The sequence below is a fragment of the Sceloporus undulatus genome, chromosome 2, assembly GCF_019175285.1.
Source record: "Sceloporus undulatus isolate JIND9_A2432 ecotype Alabama chromosome 2, SceUnd_v1.1, whole genome shotgun sequence".
Lineage (NCBI taxonomy): Eukaryota > Metazoa > Chordata > Lepidosauria > Squamata > Phrynosomatidae > Sceloporus > Sceloporus undulatus.
In genome coordinates, this window is record NC_056523.1 from 163,951,190 (window position 1) to 163,970,800 (window position 19,611).

Below are 19,611 nucleotides of genomic sequence, written 5' to 3' on the forward strand. Positions count from 1 at the left end.
AGTGTGTTTTGGACCTAAGTTATCAATGTACTTTGGAAATTTTCTTACGTAAAGGGGCAGCTTGATTAAATTCATTTTTAAGTGAAATGACTGTTGAGGTTGGAAGTTAGCATTACCTCAAATCCAGGATTTAAGTTATCAATTAATGCAATGAGGGGGCGGGGAAGTAACAAATTTTATATTCCTCAGCTGGTTTTTTACCCCAAACCTTATCTCCTGGATTTTTGCAAAAAAAATAAATTCATCCATTTTAATAGTCTTTCTAACTGTCTAGGTTTCAATTTCCAAACCATTTATTTTAGTTCAAGATTAGAGTATAACAAGTTGGTTAATTTCAAGATTATAAGACATTAGGGATGCATCTACATGGCAGAAATAATGCAGTTTGATACCACTTTAACTGCCATAGCTCCATTCTACAAAATCCTGGGATTTGTAGTTTTTGTGAGACACTAGCACTCTTTGGTAGAGAAGACTGCAGATTTTGTAAAACTGTAAATCCACGAATTCCATAGAATGGAACTACAGGACTTAAAGTGGTCTCCATCTGCATTAGTTCTACAGCCTAAATCATCAAGTAATATGGTCAGTTTGGAAAGGGATGGTCATTTCATTGAGATAATCCTACGGTGTTGTACACCAGATACCGCATAGGTACTTTTTGTCAAGTTCTTAACTACGACTTTTTCTGAGATCACTGAGCTTCTGCAGTATGGAAAACAGAGGACAATGAAGAAATGATGGGAGAATATTTAGGTGGAATCTCTTTTCCTGTAGCTTGCATCCATTGTTCCGGGTCCTATTCTCTGGAGCAGCAGAAAACAAGCTTGATCCATCCTCAATATGAAAGTCCTTCAAATATGTAAACAGGGCTATCATATCTCCTCTTAACCATCTCTTCTCATGTGCTTGACCATTCCAACCTCTGCATTTTGAAGGCTACAGAACAAAGAGTTTTCAGTGAACCTCCTGTTTTCATGTATGAGGAGGGGCTGCAGTCCGTGCATTTTCTCCCATTGCCTCTCTCTCTCTCTCTCTCTCTTTTTAAGGGGGATGCCCTTTACAAAGTGAGTGTGGCAGCAATGTTGGGGCAGTGGCTGACTCATCTGATACCCATCTTCACTAGCCACTGCAGCCAGCCATGGTGATTGTCTGTGCAGTTCATAGATTACAGGGAAACTCAGTAAGGAGAGGAACATGTGGTTCTCATAAGCCTTTATTTTGGTCCTGGTTCTCAGTGACCATAATATATAGACACATTATTTCTTTTACACTACAAATGGAGTGCAACCCTTCCCCCCCAATATGATTGTATTTCCTTTTTGGAACTTTTACTTTTTTCCTTTAAAGGATTCTGTTATCTTCTCTCTCCAGTACTCTTCCTGCTAAGAACAAGGACAAAGTTGCCTCCCAATTAAATGCTAATCTCGAGTCTCTGTGATTGATTTGAATGCTTCCGTGAGCAACACATGCAGCGCTTCCAAGTCTGGATAAAAAATGGCAAGGGCTATCATCAATCCTCATGCTTGGGTATGTAATTCAAGCACTATTTAAAATTGATAAATTTCTTTAGCAAAAATCTAGAGCGCTCTAACCTACTTGCATGCCACCTATTTTATATTTTCCTGAATTTCTAACACAGCCAGTTGGGGTTAGAGTGGGAACACTTCATCCAGTAGCCAATAAAGAACGATAGTTCAGTGAGAGATCCCATACTTAGTATGCAGAAGTTTTCAGTCCTCAGCATTTCCAGCCAAGGAAAGGGAATGCCCCTATCATCTGGCCAGGGGCTGCTGTTGGTGTTGCAATCAGTGGCATCACAAGGGTTTATTATTTATTTTATTTACAGTATTTATACCACGCTCTTCAGCCCTAAAGGCTCTCAGAATGGCTTACAGATAGTTATTCAGATGGTTCCCTGCCCTCAAGCTTGCAATCTAAAAAGACATGACACAAAAGGAGAAGAGAATGGTGGTGGGGAAAGGGATCAAGTCCAGTGGTTCTTCTCTCCCTCTGAGGCCTGGGCTGAGACACTTCCCCACTGACTTCTTCCCATATCACACCAAACAGAATCCTTAGTAATGTTTTTTTTCTACCAATGTTACTCATAAATCATATTTCTTGTATATCACTGAATGTAATAGCAATAGTTGTGATATAAACAACTAGCAAAATTAAAATTATACCTTTAAATTACAAAATTATATGCACAGTCTAAATGTATTTACACGTACATAGTTTCATGTGGTTAAAGTGAAAATTTGGTAAGATGTGATGTATTAAAATTTAAAAAATTAATTTTAAAAATTATTTTTTATAAAACAAAATTAAACTCTGATGCCTCTCCTTTCTCCTCACATTGAGCTTCACCTCACTCGCACCATCTCTTCCTCTGAACCCCAGCATTTTAAAAGAATGCAGGCAAATGCCAGAGCCCATTTCTGCCCAATGGCAGCTGTTCTGGGAGCCATGGTTTCATCCCCCCTTTAGGGTATCACCTGGTGTGGTCTGAACACTCCACACACCGCTAATGACACCCTTGGTTGCAATAGTTCATGCATACCTGCCGCACCTTTTATCTTTCCTGTGAAAGATCTCAAGTTAAGAGGGTAGGTGCTGTCAGAATTTTTGAGTTCTTTGGAAGAGGAAAGGGGATCTAGAAGCTGCTGACACACTGGCATGGAGTGGGACTTTGGAGCTTAGATTTGGGGCATCACAAGGGGGAAAGTGATTGCTACAATCTTGATTGGTTTACTGAGCACATTTTGCACAGGCATGCCTTTGAAGAGTGTTGAGAGACTTCATGTTACATGTTAAATCCATGTTACAACTGCAAGGTTGTCATTTCGAGTGGCATCTTGGGGTACTGATTCTGCTTTTTGGTGTTCCAGCTTCTTTTCTTTTTACTGCTGCTGCTGCTACTACTACTACTGTACTACTAAAATTGTCTCTCTATATCCATAGATTCTTTATCCATGGATTCAACTATTTACGGCTTGAAAATATGTTCCAAATATATTCATTCCAAAAAGCAAGCCTTGATTTTGTCATTATGTAAGGAACACCATTTTATTATACCACTGTATTTAATGGGACTTGGACATCCTTGGATTTTGGTATCTACCAGGGAGGCAGGGATCCTGGGACCAAACTCCAGCAGGTACCAAGGGTTCACTGTACTAATATTTATTTCTTACCTGCTTCTCACCAAGGGTCAAGGTGGGATACAACATAGACTAAAAGACATAAACCACTGAAACACATAGGTTAAAACATAAACACATTCAGTCATTGAAGCTCTCTGGGCAGGTTATTGTCTAGGGGCCGCTGATGAAAAGGATTTTGGGAAAGGATTTTTTTCAGTAATTGTCTAATCTGCTTTCTCTCTTCTGTCCTCTACACACACATACTCAAAAGGCAGAAACTCTTGTTTTTTGGTAACAAAAACAAGCATTAAAATGTCCCACACTTTCACATCCTTAGCCTAACAATCTAGAAACTACATTTGATCTTCTAGAGTCTAATCCAGGTTTACAATAAACTTCCATATTGCCTGTAGCTATATTCATGTATAATTAAACTGGGTAGCGTAAATGAGTCGATAGTAGAAACCTGTGACCTTGGTCAAGTCACACTCTCTCAGCCTTACAAAAAGGCAGAAGCAAACCCCCTCTGAACAAATATGGTGATAGGTTCAGGTTAGGGTCACCATAAATCAAAAACAACTTGAAGACACACAACAGCAAAAAATAAAATTAAATAATAAAAATAAAATTAAAAAGCACAAGGAGAAAAGTGTGTGTGTGTGTGGGGGGGGTAATCAGCATTCTAGCCATGCTCTGCTTCATCACAATTTCTGTCACACATGGAAAAGGACTGTCTGGAAAGGAGAAGTGCAACCCTGATTTCTTTGGGTTTGAAATCCTGTGGTGAGTAATGCCTAAAAGGTATTCACCTCTTTAGAAAGTTGTCCTCCAGGTGTAGAAGGCAATGGGCATGCTAATGGAGGGGAAATGTCATGTCTCTGCTTCCTGTCCAGTTATATTTTTCTAAATTTAATAATGCCTAAACAGTAGTAGTAATAGGGAGGACAACCAGCAACCATGAAACCAGAGGTTCTGTAGTTCATTCAGGCTACCAGTGTTTCACAAAAGACTAAAACAAATCAGGAGGCTAGCAAAGGTATATTTGGACTACTGTATAATGAGCCCCACTTCATTATACAGTATGTTTCTTCTGTCATTTACTTCTTGCTCCCCCACCCCCTTTGCAGAGCAACGTTTTTTCTTGCTTGGTTATTCAGCAAGAATAGTGTGATTAAAACTAAATGGGAGTTGGCAACCATTTGGCATCATAGAGAGAAAAATGTTTTGGTCTCCTTCAAGAAGGGCTGTGATGGGGTGGGCAGGTCTCAGATGTGGTACCTGCCTTGCACTGATGAGAGGCAGCTTCTAGGGTAGAAAAGGTCTCTGTAGTCCCACCACAGTGTGCACTTTATTGTCAATGCCTTTGTTACTCTGGTTTCAGAGACCAGTGGCATGGTCACAGTTGCAAAACAGATGCATTATACATTTAAAATAAGGTACTGGAGGAGCAGTCCTGAGAAACTTCCAGAATCACTTTTGAGCTTAAAATCAAGACACATGCTCCCCTTGTTTTCAAGGAATATGCAGGTTTTTGACCCCTACTAAACATAAATGCTACGGGCTGAGTCTCCTTTATCCGGAATCCAAAATATTCCAAAATCCAAAATAGGTGGCTGATACAGTGACACCTTTGCTTTCTGATGGTTCAGTGTACACAAACTTTGTGTCATGCACAAAATTATTTTAAAATATTGTATTAAATAATCTTCAGATTATTTGTATACATGAAACATATATAAATTTTGTGCTTGTAGCTCCCATCTCCAAGATATCTCATTATGTATGTATGTACAAATCCAGGTATTTTGAAATAAAAAAAAATAACGAATCACTCCTGGTCCCAAGCATTTTTGACAAAGAAGTCTCAACATGTAGAGTAAAAAAAAATACTATTGTTATAGATACAAAAACAGGTGGAGGTAGGTGTCATGCCCCTCTCTGATCTGCTACAATCTTTAAAAGGCCAATCCTGGTGAGTCTTTATATAATCTAGATGCTAGTGCTTAAATAAAATTCTAATCTCAGGATTGTATCTTATTTATATTTAATGTTGAACGTTCCATTTTCTGCTGAAGAACACAGTTGGCACGCATAGAGGTCATTTCATCTCATTCTCACAAGAGCAGTCCAGGTTAAGACAGGCTAAGCTGAGAGGCCATCCATCACCAGCCTCCTTGCCCAAGCAAGAATCTCCGTTCTGATCTCCCCAGCCCAAGCCTTTCTTTTCCACACTAGTTCTGGAGAAAATAAGATGCTTTTCCAAAAGCAAATCCCAATACTTGGTGAGCAGGTGTGCTGCTGCGTCATTTTCAAGTTTGCGTGGCATTTACTGCCCTGGATCCTTATTTAAAGGAACAGGAAGGCTCCTTAGTCATTTAGCCTTCCCTTCTTTCCAGTGCAAGGAAGGTTATAACTTATTAAGGGAAGCCACTCAGTTATCTAGCATCATAAACAGAGTGGTTATAAACTAGCCCAGTGGAAAAATTCGTAGCTGCACTGTAGTGTTAATGTGAGTGCTTATAATAGTGTAGTAAATAACTCATTTCAACACTACAGCTTGCAGGGCCCACAAACGGGGGCGTTTGAATGTTCCCTAGATTATTCCTAACTCTTCTATATTGGACAATAAAAGAAATTGCTTTCCAGTGTTTCTTCTCTCCGCCCCTTGTGTGTACCTGCTTACAAAACTATCTCATACATAATGCAGTGCAATAAAGCGCAGCACGTAATGGCTGTTTTGCCTTTACCCCAATGTGTAAATAGCAGGAGAAACCCATTATTCAAAATGTTGCCTTCAAACAACAATCTGAGCACGACAAACTTTAAATAATTTGAAGGGACGATGGAAACTGATATTTCCTTGGAGCATCTTTTAGGAGGCTCATCAAACAACTCTTCTCCCCCTTCCTTCCCTGCTGCCCTAGCTCAAGTGCCCAGAAAAATGGATGATTTTCCTTAAAGGTAAAGCTTCTCTGATTTGAAATGGTGCATTAGGATGCTGCTTTGGAAAGTCATCCTCAATTTCAGGATTCAGATGGAAGCATTTTATTTCTTTGCTTTGACCAATTTAATCTGATTTTTAAGTGCTCTTTTTAATGAATACTGCAACAAATGTTGTAGATGAGCCTTGATTCTCCATATCCCCGTATTATTTGAATTTGCTCAAAATATGGATAGTATATAGAAATAATTCAAAGACACAGCTGTGTTAGTTTGGAAAATCAGTATGCAAAGGGAGCTTGCAGCACCTTTGAGACTAACTGAAAGAGAAAAGCTGGTGGCATGAGCTTTCATAGACTTGAGTCTACTTCTTCAGATGCATGTGGTGGACTGGAAAGCCCAGAGGCAGACTTATATAGCAGTTTATGTGTGAAAATGTCCACAGGTATGCAAAATGTTGTGGATGTGAAGATGAGGTAACATGTTCAGTTTTAATGATGGTCAATGGTCATTGGGTGACAAGACAAGGATATTTCCTAAAACCAAGGTTAGTAGTCTTGATTAGCCAGTTTCTCTTTTCTGAAGTATGGTTATTGGAAATGCACACGGTTTTTCATTATGTTGTAAAGTGAGCATATTGTAGTGCTTTGGGTGTTGAATTAGGACTCCCACAAACCAGGATTCAACCCCCTGCTTACTCTTGGAAAGCCCCTGGAGTGATCTTGGGCAAATCATCTCTCATTTGTTGAGGAGGACAATGAAAATATTCTCTGAATAAATCTCATCCTCCTCCCCCCCCCCCCCCCCCCATCAGGATAGGGTTGATATATGTCAGAGTCAACTTGAAGGCACATAACAGCCGCAACAACAACTGCTTTGTCAAGAGACCAGACAGGACAGTCTGGAATATATACCCATATCCACTAAAGCAGGTGTGGGTAACTTCATCAAGGATGAGGGCTAGTTTTCTACACTCCGAGGGCCACATGGAATGCCAAAAATGTAATAACTGAATGCAATTTGGCATTGCTTTAATTGTCATAGCTCCATCCTATGGAATCCTGGGATTTGTAGTTGTTGTGACAACAGAGTTCTCTAGCAGAGAAGGCTAAGTAACTCAGAAAACTGAATCCCAGAATTCTATAGCATTAAGCTATGGGTTAATGACTTATTAAATCTTTGGATTTGTGCTCAGAGAAAGACAGTTCACATCCCCCCCCCTTTTTTTTTCCAGAAAAAAAAAGGAGTGCAGGTGTGTCAGAAGACTGGGAACAAAGAGCAGTGAAACAGCTTTGGCATTGTGTTATGCTCCAGGGCCACACTTTACTCACCTCTTCCTTAAAGTATACGTGAAATTTACTCATGGTGGGATCGTCAGAAGTGCAATAAGTGTTTCATTACAAAATTACCCCTTCTTATTTAGAAAATATGCAGGAGTGGCTGTGTTGGCCATTTAGAAAATTCAAACAAAAATCCACCAAACATGGGAGCTTATCACATGGGCTTTTGGGAATGGTCCCAGCGCAGAATGAAAGGGGGCGGGATGGGAATGGAACGAGGCTATCACCTGTTTTATTGCACAATGGAATGTCACCAATGCTGCTGGAAATGCCTGTTCCGTTCCACATCAGTCTCAGAGAGAAATATTTTCAGGAACTGCTCAGAAACAATCAAAAGAATTCTAGGATTCTGGCCTCAAAGAACAAGCAACAGGGATGGATACAAAGGTGTGCAGCTCCTGGATCCATAGGTCTTTAGATAGACAGTGCTGAATTCACGCAAGAATGATAATCCAGTCTGGAATTCCTATGACTACCCTGCCTAGCAGCCCTTTCCCATTTGTGGCAAACTTACACTGCAATTCCATGCATGTTACATAGTTGTAAATTCCATTATGGTTTATGGAGCTTGTTCCCTAGTAAGTGGTTTGAAGATTGCATCCTTAAAATATATATTATAGGAAGGCAGTGTCTTGCTTTGCTTTCTGTATCAGAACATTTTCCATCTGACTCAATATTATTAAAACTGACAGTTCTCTGAGATTATAAAGAGGAATTTTTCATACCTGGAGTTGCTGAGGATTGACTTTCTGTAGGGAAATTGGGTGATCTCCAACACTTGCCTAAGTATGATTCTTTTCAAATGAATGAGAGTCACGGTTTAAGTAATGCTGAAAATTCCCAGTAGGTAACAACAGGGAGAAAAATTCATTGGTGCCCTTACTATATTATATAGTCAGATTGAAGCCAATCTTCCAATTAAAAGGATTTTTAAAAGTAAGTGACAAAGGATTAATTGGCTGATACATTTGACCCCCTCTTCAGTATTTATAGCATTTCAAGTTATTAGCTTTTTAATTAACACTGAAAGATCCAAAGGCACCTAATTGTATTCCAGTGTAATTATAGTAACAAATGACAAGTACAGAAATTAAAATTTGGTTGCTCTAATATTTCTGTTTAGGAATGTGCAAACACAGTGGACGACTTACTATTAAATGTCCCAACTGTGATGTTCTTCAACTGAATGAGAAAGAGCATGTTCATAGCATGCTGTTAAGCATTCTCACTTTCTTCTGGGATTGCGCCATGAGAACAGATGGTGTGCTAAAACACTACCCTTCTCTTTTTTAAAAAACCCTTCTCTTCAAGACTGATATGTTTACTGAATTATTTAGCACACATAGGCCTCTGTGTTGTATTAAGGTTTGTGTTGTATTAAGGATTGGAAATTTTCTCTCCTTTTTGCAGAAGAAAGGAAGGGTTTTCTGTTACAATAGTGACACTTGAGAGACAGAACTGAAGGACGTTTTGGCCCAGTCCAGGTGTTCTGAAACTGAGGAGATTACTACATGAGGCTTTTAAACTGAAATTACACCAGGAAAAAAGAGGCTTTGGCAATACATATTGCACAATGATGCCTCTGACACATAGCTGCTACATACTAATGGATGATTAGCACACCCCATTTCACTGACAGGGGAGCCCCTTCAATGGGTTTTCAGTCGCACTAGTCCCCATATGCGAAATATGCCAATAACAGCTATGTTATTGGTAGTCACATAGTCTCTCCTCTCCTCTGTCTCTCCTCCTCACTATTCCCAAGCAGCCTGATTCCTTGGTTTTCACTCCCTATTTCTTTTTTTCCCCTTTCTTTCTCCTTGCTTTTCCTTGACAAAATTGTCAAGCTTCTTATATTATTTGATCTGAAAAATTGTTTTGAGGTTTTGCTATAGCTCAGGTTAATGGGTAGGAAAACATTTAACTCAGACATGCAAATAGGTTCCCTTAGGGTTGCTTATCTCTATGCCACAAACTTTAACTGGTTTAATAGAAATTTCCTTTCCTGAAAGAATCTCCTGTTGGGGATGTTAGGAAACCCCAGCAAACTCACTAGAATTGCCAGAGTTCTTTGGGAGAAACCTTGGCAGTTAAACTGGTGATATCATTGGTTAAACCACTAGGTTTGTAGTATTCTACTTCCCAATTGTCTAGATTTGACAGGGACAGTCCTGATTAATGCTCTGCTGTCCCACTTGTATGAACTCTTTTTGAAATCTCTCAGTTTTTCTTTCTCCCACTTTCCTGATTTGTCCTCAGTTTACTTCAGTAGTTGCAAAATAAAAAAATAGTTTGCACTGAGTTAACTTAGCATAGAAAAAAGGAGTAGAAGATGATGAGGAGGAATGTTGCCCTTCCCAGTAGGCCCAGGAAAAAGCAGACTGCTGCACCCTCTCCTAGGTTTTGTGTTCTTCCTCATTAATAACTTTTGCAATATTGACCACAGCCTCATGTTCATGTGGTGATTTTCATCTGTGAAATGTTGGAGGGTCCATAGTGTAGATATGCACTTAGTCTCCATTGGGTCCACTTGATGGGCTGATGGACTTTTTAGTCAGTTCAACTAAGCTACGTTCTTCCATTCACAATAAAGCTATCCCACTAGAAAACATATGTGCCTTTCCCCCAGAACAGTTTCTGAATTCCTATTTGTCCTTTAATACAAAATTAAAAGGATAGGAAACTCTGTAATTAACTAGCCATTACTTGGTTTTAACTTTAGTCCCACTTTGGGTCCTGCCTTGTGTCCCACTTTGGGAGAAGGGTGGGATGAAAATAAAATAATAAATAAATAAATATATAAATAGTCTTTGAAATTTACTTTGAAACATCCTGGATAGTTTTATTGTACTTTAAGAAAAGCAACATTTAAAAAGAGTTTCAGCCAAAATGTACTATGGATGGGGTTAGTGGGGATTTTAAATTAGCACATCTGGAGAACACAGGTTGAGGATAGCTAATTTAGATGAAAATGGCCTGTAATTTCCCTTGATGCTCCCTGACCTAAATGCCTATATACCTGGTAATCTATCAGGACTTAGCACTCACACCAGTTCAGACAAATTGCCTCTTATGACAACCTTCCTGCCTTCTATCAAAATAACAGGGTCTTGGACCAGCTATTAAAATAATTTTACCAACAAATGTTTATCTATCTATCTAATGCTGCAGTAGGCTAGAGCCTAGCTTTTTAGACCAAAGTTGTTTGTTCCCTCTAATCAGGTTGTGAAGTGGCCTTACAAAATCTGATTGAGAGAGAAATTAGCTGGCATTGGTGCAGGAAGTAAGATGTGAAAAAATCCTTAGCTCAGTATATAACGTGATCGGTTGCATTCACAAGAAACAGCTTTGACAGGTAGAAGAGAGAGGGCGCGTTCCCACTCACTTATACACTGGTTTACAAATCGAATCCAAGGTGTATCATTCTCACTCAATCCCGAATTAACTCTAGAACAGTTCTAGAGTAACCCGCTATCGTTCCCACTGCGTTTCAAATCTGATTCGAATCCAAACATTTAAACTGGATCAGAAGCCTATAAAGCAGTGCAAAAAAATAGTAGGTTTTACCCCGGGTTATCCCTTGATCCGAGATACGAATAGCGGTATTTAAATGGGAACATTTCGGCGTCTGATTCGGGGTCCACAGGATGGGAGGAGCGGAGCACGATGGGCTGGCTCGGGGGAGTCGCCCTTTCTTTGTCCCCATATGTTGTCACCGCCATCTTTCCCTCTTAGACTCTTAAGAGCTTAGGCGCTTAGGACTCTAAAGAGCTTAAGCGCCTCCTCATTGGCTCTTTTTTTAAAAAGCGAAATTTAAAACAAATTAAAAACGGTCAGGTAGTGGGAACGCAGGTAAAAGTTATATCGATGCATGTTACTCCGAATTATTGTGACATCATGATGACGTCTCTTTGATTGACAGCCGAAACAAGTGAATGTGAACAAAAAAGTAGCAAAACTGATTTAAATAAACACCGATTCATCCATGAATGGGAACGAAACCAGGTCAATTACATTGAATCAAAATAAAACGTTACGTAAATGGGAAAGATACAAATAAACCGATTTGAAAAGCGGGATAACACTTGCTTTATTTTGAGTCGCTTTAAAACAAACTGCTGTATTTAAAATTGTTTTAAATCGCAAGTGGAAACGCCCCCAGAGAGGTACACTATCCATTCCCAAACTCTTTTGCAGCCCCCACAAACCTTGAAAACCTTCTTGAGAGAGCTAGAGAACTCTCCAGCATTTTTGTGTGTGTCACACAGGGCTGCAGAAGTGAGAGGAGTGCCCCAAAAGTGCTGATGTCACCTTAACATTTATTCTGGATTTAAGACATAGACTTGATTTCATTGACCTAAATCTAACATCACCCAGTTCTACACTAGCTGCTTTTACTCAAGCTCACAAGCCTTCCAGAAAAGGTTATATAATGGCCAAGGGACAGTTATTTAGATGGTGAAAATAATCCAGGTAGAATCCAGGTTGAATCTTTGTTGTCCACATACATTTCAAATGCATCCAATTAAGGCTTGGGGAGGGGGCTGCGAAAACCCCCACTTAACCCAGAATAATTGACCTTGGGTTTATTCCCTATTTTTTTCTCAAAGATTTGCATTCTCAGCTGTGAATAACCGATGCAGATAGACCCGGGATAAACAAGTATAAAACTCTGTTTGCCTTGAACATGTTTTGAATACATCTGCTTCATCATCTTTATTTGAGTGCTGGCACATGTGAGCAACAGAACTTGCAGAAATGCACATAGATTTGATTCTTTAGCGTTAACAACAAACCCGGAATGTGTGAATGAGATCATTAGCATCCTGATGCACATTATTGTACACATTTTTCTTGATGCACATTTTTGTACACTGTCATCATCTTCACATCATTTTGTGTATATCCCATTTTCACCCAAAACTGGGACACATATACCTTTTTGCATATGGCTCCTACTGTGTGCATTTCCCTGTTGCACAATGTGTGTTATTTGCATATTTTTCAACCATATCTATTTTTAGTCACTCATTTTTAAACTGTATACATTGTTTTGTGACTTTTTTCTAGGAAGCACACCATGAAGATTGCAAATGAGTGACTCTCTGACAGAAGTTAAGCTCAGTCTTACAACAGATCTCAGGAGGTGTGAAACAGATATTTTCATCAAAAATCTCAACGTGAATTATTTCCTCCCACACTTTCATGCAAGAGTAATTCTAAACTCTGGTAGACTGGTGATGGTAGGAAGGAGAAGAGAGAGGAAACTGAAACGTAGGTTCCTCACTCACTCTGGCTGCTAATACTGTACTGTATATATAAACAGCCTTGCAGGGAGCCACCATCAGTTCCACACAGGGACATTCTGGCCAATATCCTGCATTGGGGTTACACAGGAAAAATGACCACATGCAGAATTATTGTTGGATCTACTATGAAATGCTTGTGTTAAATGGCAACATTGCACAACCAAGCATTCAGCCAAAGGAGCACTGCTATTAGTTTCAGCAAGGGCAGGTGGATGCACATCAGCTGAGGATAGTCATAGATATGTTTCAGGGCAGTTATGTTAACCACCCTGCTTTTCCATCCTTGAATTTAATACAGATATTGCACATCAGACAAAAATGTCTTAACTCCTTCTCAAAGAGATACACAGGATTCTGGACTGTAGTTGCTAGACTCTGTAGGTGGCTTCCTGTGCCATCATCTCTTGCATGATATGAACAAAATCCTCCAAATATGCCAAATCTCTATGATGAAATGTGCTCCAAACAATTGGTTTCCACCTGCTGCAAATATTGCAGCTTGGATGTAGATAAGCCTGCAGGCGTTGAACAAAGACCCTTGTGGCATCTTTGAGAATAACTAATTTTTCATGGTAGAAATCCTAGCCCTCTCTGCATGATAGTCTGCATGAGTGCAGCGGAGTGAGCCTGTGGAAATCGTATAGCAAAACCTACTGTATTAAGGAGACTATCTTTTATTGTATTTTATTGATGTGTTTTTGTATGTATTTTATATGTTGTAATTGCACCTCGATCCATTATTATTATTATTATTATTATTATTATTATTATCATCATCATCATCTTGATGTTTCTTTCCTGAATGCAAGATGTACTAGCAAATCTCTCTATAAACCAAGGCAATTGCTTATTAATGGCTTCCCCTGTCCCCCATGCCTCAAGATGCATTTCAAACTACTGGAGGGAGAGAAGGCTGTCCTCCTACAGCACACTAGATAATAACCCCAGAACAGATTTGCCAGTGCTGTTATTTTGCTGGCCTCAAAGGAGGGTTTTGCTGGCCATTTTATGGTAAAAAGGTTTGTATGGCCAATGTTACCTGGAGACATCGCAAGATGGCAGTGCAGTTTGTAACTAAGAAGGAAAATAAAAGTAGAGATAAAGTGCTCTATTAATATTTCACTACCAAATAATCCATACTGAGATATATAGTCTTAATATATAGAAAGACTGAAGAGTTACATCATGACCAAGTATATATAGTTCCTTCGGTTTGATATCTATCATGTTAAGTGCAACCTTTGAAGTTGACCCTATGGATCCTATGCTTTATTGATATTTATAAAATGTTAGCAGCTTCTTCAGCATTGAGACTTCATTGCTACTAACATACAATGCCCTGGAAGAACAGGAGTTGATAAGCATCTTTGGATAATTCACCCATTTTGTTATGAAATGCTAATAATGTGAGTTTTTAAAATAATACATTGTATTTTAAAAAAATGCTGTCTTACAGCGTAATGATAAAAATCATGCCAGATCAATCTCAAATGGTTATCACAGGGCTGAGGAACATGTGCCCTTCCACAGTTGGACTCAGACTGTCATCAGCCCCAATCAGCCTGGCCAACAATGGGGGGATGATGGGAACAGTGGTACAACAACAACTGGAGGACCTCTGTTTGCCCATCTCAGACTATCCATTTGCCTGAAACCTTACATTATGTAAAATTATCTAACATTCTCCCATTTCTGTGCATTGGATGGCAGATTATCTCTTGCAAAATGAGGTACAAACTTCTCTCTATCTCTTCCCTCCACCACCAAGATTTCCAAGGCTTGTGGATTGCAAAATGGGATACAAACCTCTCTCTCTCTCTCTCTCTCTCTCTTCCCTTTACCACCATCATTTCCAAAATGGGGTAGAAGCCTCGGCATACTCTCTCTCTCTCCCTCCCTTGCCTCACCAGCTGTTTGCTGGCTATGAAGGAAGGCTGAGGGATAAGACACACACAGAGAGACACGAGAGTGCACTGGGACTCAAACGGAGGCAAACTCTCTGTTGCCTCAGCAGCTGTTTGTTAGCTCTGGCTATGCAGGAAGGCTGAGGGATAAGACACACACAGAGAGACATGAGAGTGCACTGGGACTCAAACAGGGAGGCAAACTCTCTGTCACCTCAGCAGCTGTTTGTTAGCTCTGGCTATGCAGGAAGGCTGAGGGATAAGATACACACACACACATACAGGAGAGCTCACAGGGACTCAAACAGGGAGCTGTTTAACCCTCTCTGGCTACGAAGGAAGCATGGGCACTTCTTTTAGGAACTTTATAAACAGTATTAACTTATTGTCCTGTATATAAGTTGACTCATGATTTTAGAGTCCATTTGGGACATAAATATCTCAACTTATAGTTGAGTATATGTGGTAGAGCTCAGATGTGGTGTCATGCATTGCCTAGCAGTTCTGAGCTGCCCTGCAAGTGGTAGCCAAAAGAGTAGAGATTGATTCAGGAAAATGCTGAGCACAGTGAAATCAAAAGTCCACTTTGAAAAATACCATTAGGAATGTATGAGGAACTTGGATCATCAAGATTCCACCGTCTTCTTCCCAGAACACCTGGGAACTGGCTGCAGTTTGCAGCCAGAAACATGTGCATTTCTTGCAACACTCACTGCATAACAAGTGTGTGTGTGTGTGTGTGTGTGTTTGCCAGTATATACCAATGTTTTTTTTTTAAAAAACTGCACAGAGAAAAATATATTTCTAAAAGCACACAAACACGTTTATTCAGTCAGTGTATGCATCCAAAATGCATACAATTTTAACAATGGGCACAGTTACCTTTACTAAAATGTACATTAAAATAGACGTGAAATATTTGGGGGTGAATAGAGTGCATATGCATAGAACTGGAGTAGAATGATCTGGGGTGTTATTAAAGTGTGTCAACAACCCCCCAAAAAGGCAACACCAAAGGATAAACGTACTATCTAAAGAACTGTCCAAAGATGTCTTTCTTTTCCCATATCCATAATCACCACCTGCCTGGTAGCATCATTTTTAATGGGCTAGAATGTTTTTCCTTTTTCCTCTTTTTAATATTTCATTTTAAAAAATGTTCTTATTTTGTACAAGTTTACATTATAGGTCTTGCATGAATGCAATCTACCATCTACTACCTACAGTTTTACCAGTGTTTTGCATCCATTTGAAGATTTGCCTTTTTCCGTGTGCACTTCTCAAATAGGTGTAATTTCTCTGCAGATAGCCCAAGGATATCAGAGAGCAAAGTGAATCAGGCTTGTGGACAATTTGGCATAAACCTATTAAACCTTGGACTGAAATCAGATTCCTCACACTTTCCAAGTCATTTATTTCTTTTTAAAATTTATATCCCACTTCTCTCCTGCATAGGACCCTTAGTTCAGAAAGTTGGTATGCAAAGGGATCTTGTAACACCTTTGTGACTAACTGAAAGAGAAAATTTGGTAGCATCAGCCTATGAAGTCTATGAACGTTCAAGCTACCAACCTCTTTCTTTCAGTCATGCTACCAATGTCTCTCTTTTATTTGGTCTCAAAGTTGCTACAAGTTCCCTTCCCTACTGGTTTTCCAGACTAACACAGCTATGTCTTTGAATTTGTTCTGAAAGAAAAATGAAGCAAATGTCTTTGCAGTAATTTGACCCCAACGCCTCAAGTTCTAAGACCAATACAGGATAAATTTCAGTTCCATTCTTGGCTGAATTTATTATATTTCACATCTGATTGCTGCAGTAGCTTTGTACCTGGACTTATTTTTATTAATTCACATTATGTACAGAATATATCTGCAAGCTTATCTGCAACTGAATATTGTTGTTGTGTTACTTCAAGTCAATTAGATCATATGGCAAACCTAAGGTGAATCTACCTTGGCAAGATTTGTTTAGAGGAGGTTTGCCTTTGCCTTCCTCTGAGGCCGAGAGAGTGTGACTTGCCTAAGTTCACCCAGTAGGTTTCCATAACTAAGCAGGGATTCAAACTCTGGTCTCTCTAGTCCAACACACAAACTACTACACCATGCTGGCTCTTGCGGTTAAAAGCTTCAACCATTTCAATAGCTTCAACCTTTGGAAAGGGCTGAAAATGTTACATGTTCCCTTTTAGTTTTGAAAAGACAACCCCCTCCCTCTCTTTTCATTCCTGCTTTGCCCATTCACACCCATGACATTTTTTGCTTCCCCTTTCTCTCTTTTTCATGAGGCTAATTAATTACTTCAGAAGGAACAAAGGAAGAGCAAAGAGCATTGGCAGAATCTTTCATGGCTTCCTGCAGCAAAGCGAGCTGAACCATCTTGGCTTCTGTGCACAGTTTGCAGATGGTAATTGTATAAGAACTGTTTGTTCTCAAGCTTCATGTCAAGAAGGTAACTTACCTGGGAAGTTTTTCTTGAATGCCTAAAAAAGAAGGGGAACAAAGATGCAGTAAATTTATTCGGCCAAGAGTGTGTGTGTTTTCTGATACTAAGCTCTCAAGGAATGAGAGAAATTTCAAAGAGCAAAACTGAAGTAGTTGAGGAAATGATATGGATGTGCAAAGATTCTGCCTTGTTTTGTACATGTCTGAACGCTTTATTAATATAAACCACAAAACTGTCTGACAAGGGCCTGGAAGCAGCAGGCAATAAATTCTATTCAATCAGTAAAGCAAACTTTATCTGGAACATGGATTAGATTCTTGAGATTCAAAAGTGAGATCTTTGAGGCTCACAGTTGTCAAGTATGGACATTACAAACACCTGAAATTTTATTTTATTTTTAAATGCCTATAGTGCACACAAAATACTCCATGGCACCATAATTCTGAGCCTTTTATACTCCATTATCCTGTTTTATGTTTAACTGAATATGTAAATCAATAATGGGAATCATACAGCCTTCCAAATATTGTTGGACTGCAGCGCTTAATGTCCCTAGTCACCACAAGCAATGATGAGGAGTAATGGAGCTGCATTTGACCAACATTGGGAGGGCACATCATTATCACCCTTGGGTGACATAATATCCTTTGACCATTGTTATCACCTTGCTCAAACTTACCTCTGGCATCAGTGGTTGATCACTGGGACTCTTAGTCTTTGGTCTACATTTATGTTGTCCTTTTGAACTTAAAAATGTGTTGCCTGTAGTTACCAGGGTATTTGAACATGCCTTGAATCATAATGAATGGTTCAATGATTATCATATCACAGTGGGCCCAGATGATACAAATGGAGATGCTTTGATTGTGAGTTACTGCATGGTAAAAGGTTGGACTGGATGACCCTTGCGGTCTCTTTGTATGGGGATCTTTGCTTAAGGTCTTGGTCCTGGAGCACCACAGCATCGAAACAAATGCACGCCTGTCTCCTCATAATAGTGTTTGGCAACTGTGAAAGGGACGGGGCCATTTTCACTCCCACATCTCCTCAGTGAGCCACCATGGCACAGCTGACATGAGTGGAAGTGAAGTGATGTCCTTTCCAGTTTCAAAAATGGCTCCTTTGGGGCTGATTTTCTGCTTTTGTTCCTCAAGGTTTGAAATGTTCAAGGAGACATGGGGAGATGTGAACCACTGCATTGGGGGATTTGTTTTACTCATTTTGAACTATTGGAGTGGTGAGGTGGGGTTAAATCACCAAAACATTAATTGGAGGGTGTAGAAGTGCCTTGAGCCTTGTCTCGTGCTGGGGAATGACACTGGCCAACAAAAGGGTCTGTAGTCCTTTGCAGCAGGGCCCTTACTCCTGCCATGTGGTGGATATCTTTATCTCTTAGGTTCTTTCCATCAAGAGAGCCCCAGACTTTCAGTTTCACACACGAATCCATTTTTTGGCTGGGCAGTAGGGCTTTAGGCATGGTGTGGGCACCAACAACTGCAAACCACAGCGATATTGACTTTTAAAAAGATTTACTAATCTAATATAAAACAACAAGAAAACTCCTCTTTTTTTAAAGCTCAGAATTAGATCCTAAAACAAGAGGAAAAAAGTTTATTTCAGTTTAAATCCCAAATGAGCAATAGGAAAACAAAGAATAAGCAAATACCTCCAAAGTTATCTAATCACAGTTTCTAAGGCCCCATTCCCACTCGCTCATTTGCCCTGGATAGAACTGGGCAGATCCGGTTGCCCCATAGCAAATCTGCTCGGAAAGAAGTGCTCACTACCCTTTACCTTGATCGGAGCAATTTGCCCCTCTAAAGTTCACATTTGCAGTACTGCTTTAAAATGGCGTCTCCTTTGTTGTCAATCTAATTCACTTCTGCTTTCGTTGAAGGTGACATATCCTACAGCCATTGGCCATCCGAATGGGTGCTTCCCCCCTCCTTTTTTTAAAAAAAAAAACTAGCTGCAGTGTGCGCATATTCTGTCAACTTTTCAAATTTCAAAACCTCCAGATGTATGTGTGTGTTGTGTGTATTTGGGTCATTACAGATTATGGCAACCCTAAAATGACCCCATCCTGGGGTTTTCTTGGCAAGATTGGTTCTGATGATATTTGCCATTGCCTTTCCACTGAGGCTGAGAAAGTGTGACTCCCCCAAAGTCATGGGTTTCCACAGCCTTCCCTCTGAATGCCAGCCTCTAGCTTCCCCTTCGCTTCCAGCCCAGCATTTCCTCCTCTTTGGAATCTCTTCCCTTCCCTTCCCTTCAAGCCCAATGCCACTTCTGAAACCCTTGCCTCCCCCCATGCCATCCTCTTCCTGTCACAATAATAATAATAATAATAATAATAATAATAATAATAATAATAATAATCAATGCCACCTCTGAAGCCCTTGCCTTCCCCTCAGACGCCAGCCTCTTGCCTCCCCTTCGCTTCCAGCCCAGCATTTCCTCCTCTTTGGAACCTCTTCCCTTCCCTTTCCTTCAAGCCCAATGCCACTTCTGAAGCCGTTGCCTCCCCCC

The 19,611-nt window shown here is 39.9% G+C and overlaps 1 long non-coding RNA gene across 2 annotated transcripts in view; it reads left to right on the top strand.

The window, feature by feature from the left end:
• LOC121921788 overlaps positions 1–19,611 on the top strand; it is a 75,170-nt gene that overhangs the window by 32,076 nt on the left and 23,483 nt on the right. Inside the window, exons 3-4 of one of the 2 annotated variants that reach the window (XR_006102051.1) lie at positions 1,375–1,530; positions 12,497–17,088. This is a non-coding gene — a long non-coding RNA (uncharacterized LOC121921788). The remainder of the gene's footprint in view (positions 1–1,374; positions 1,531–12,496; positions 17,089–19,611) is intronic. The other variant, XR_006102052.1, reaches the window with a different exon arrangement.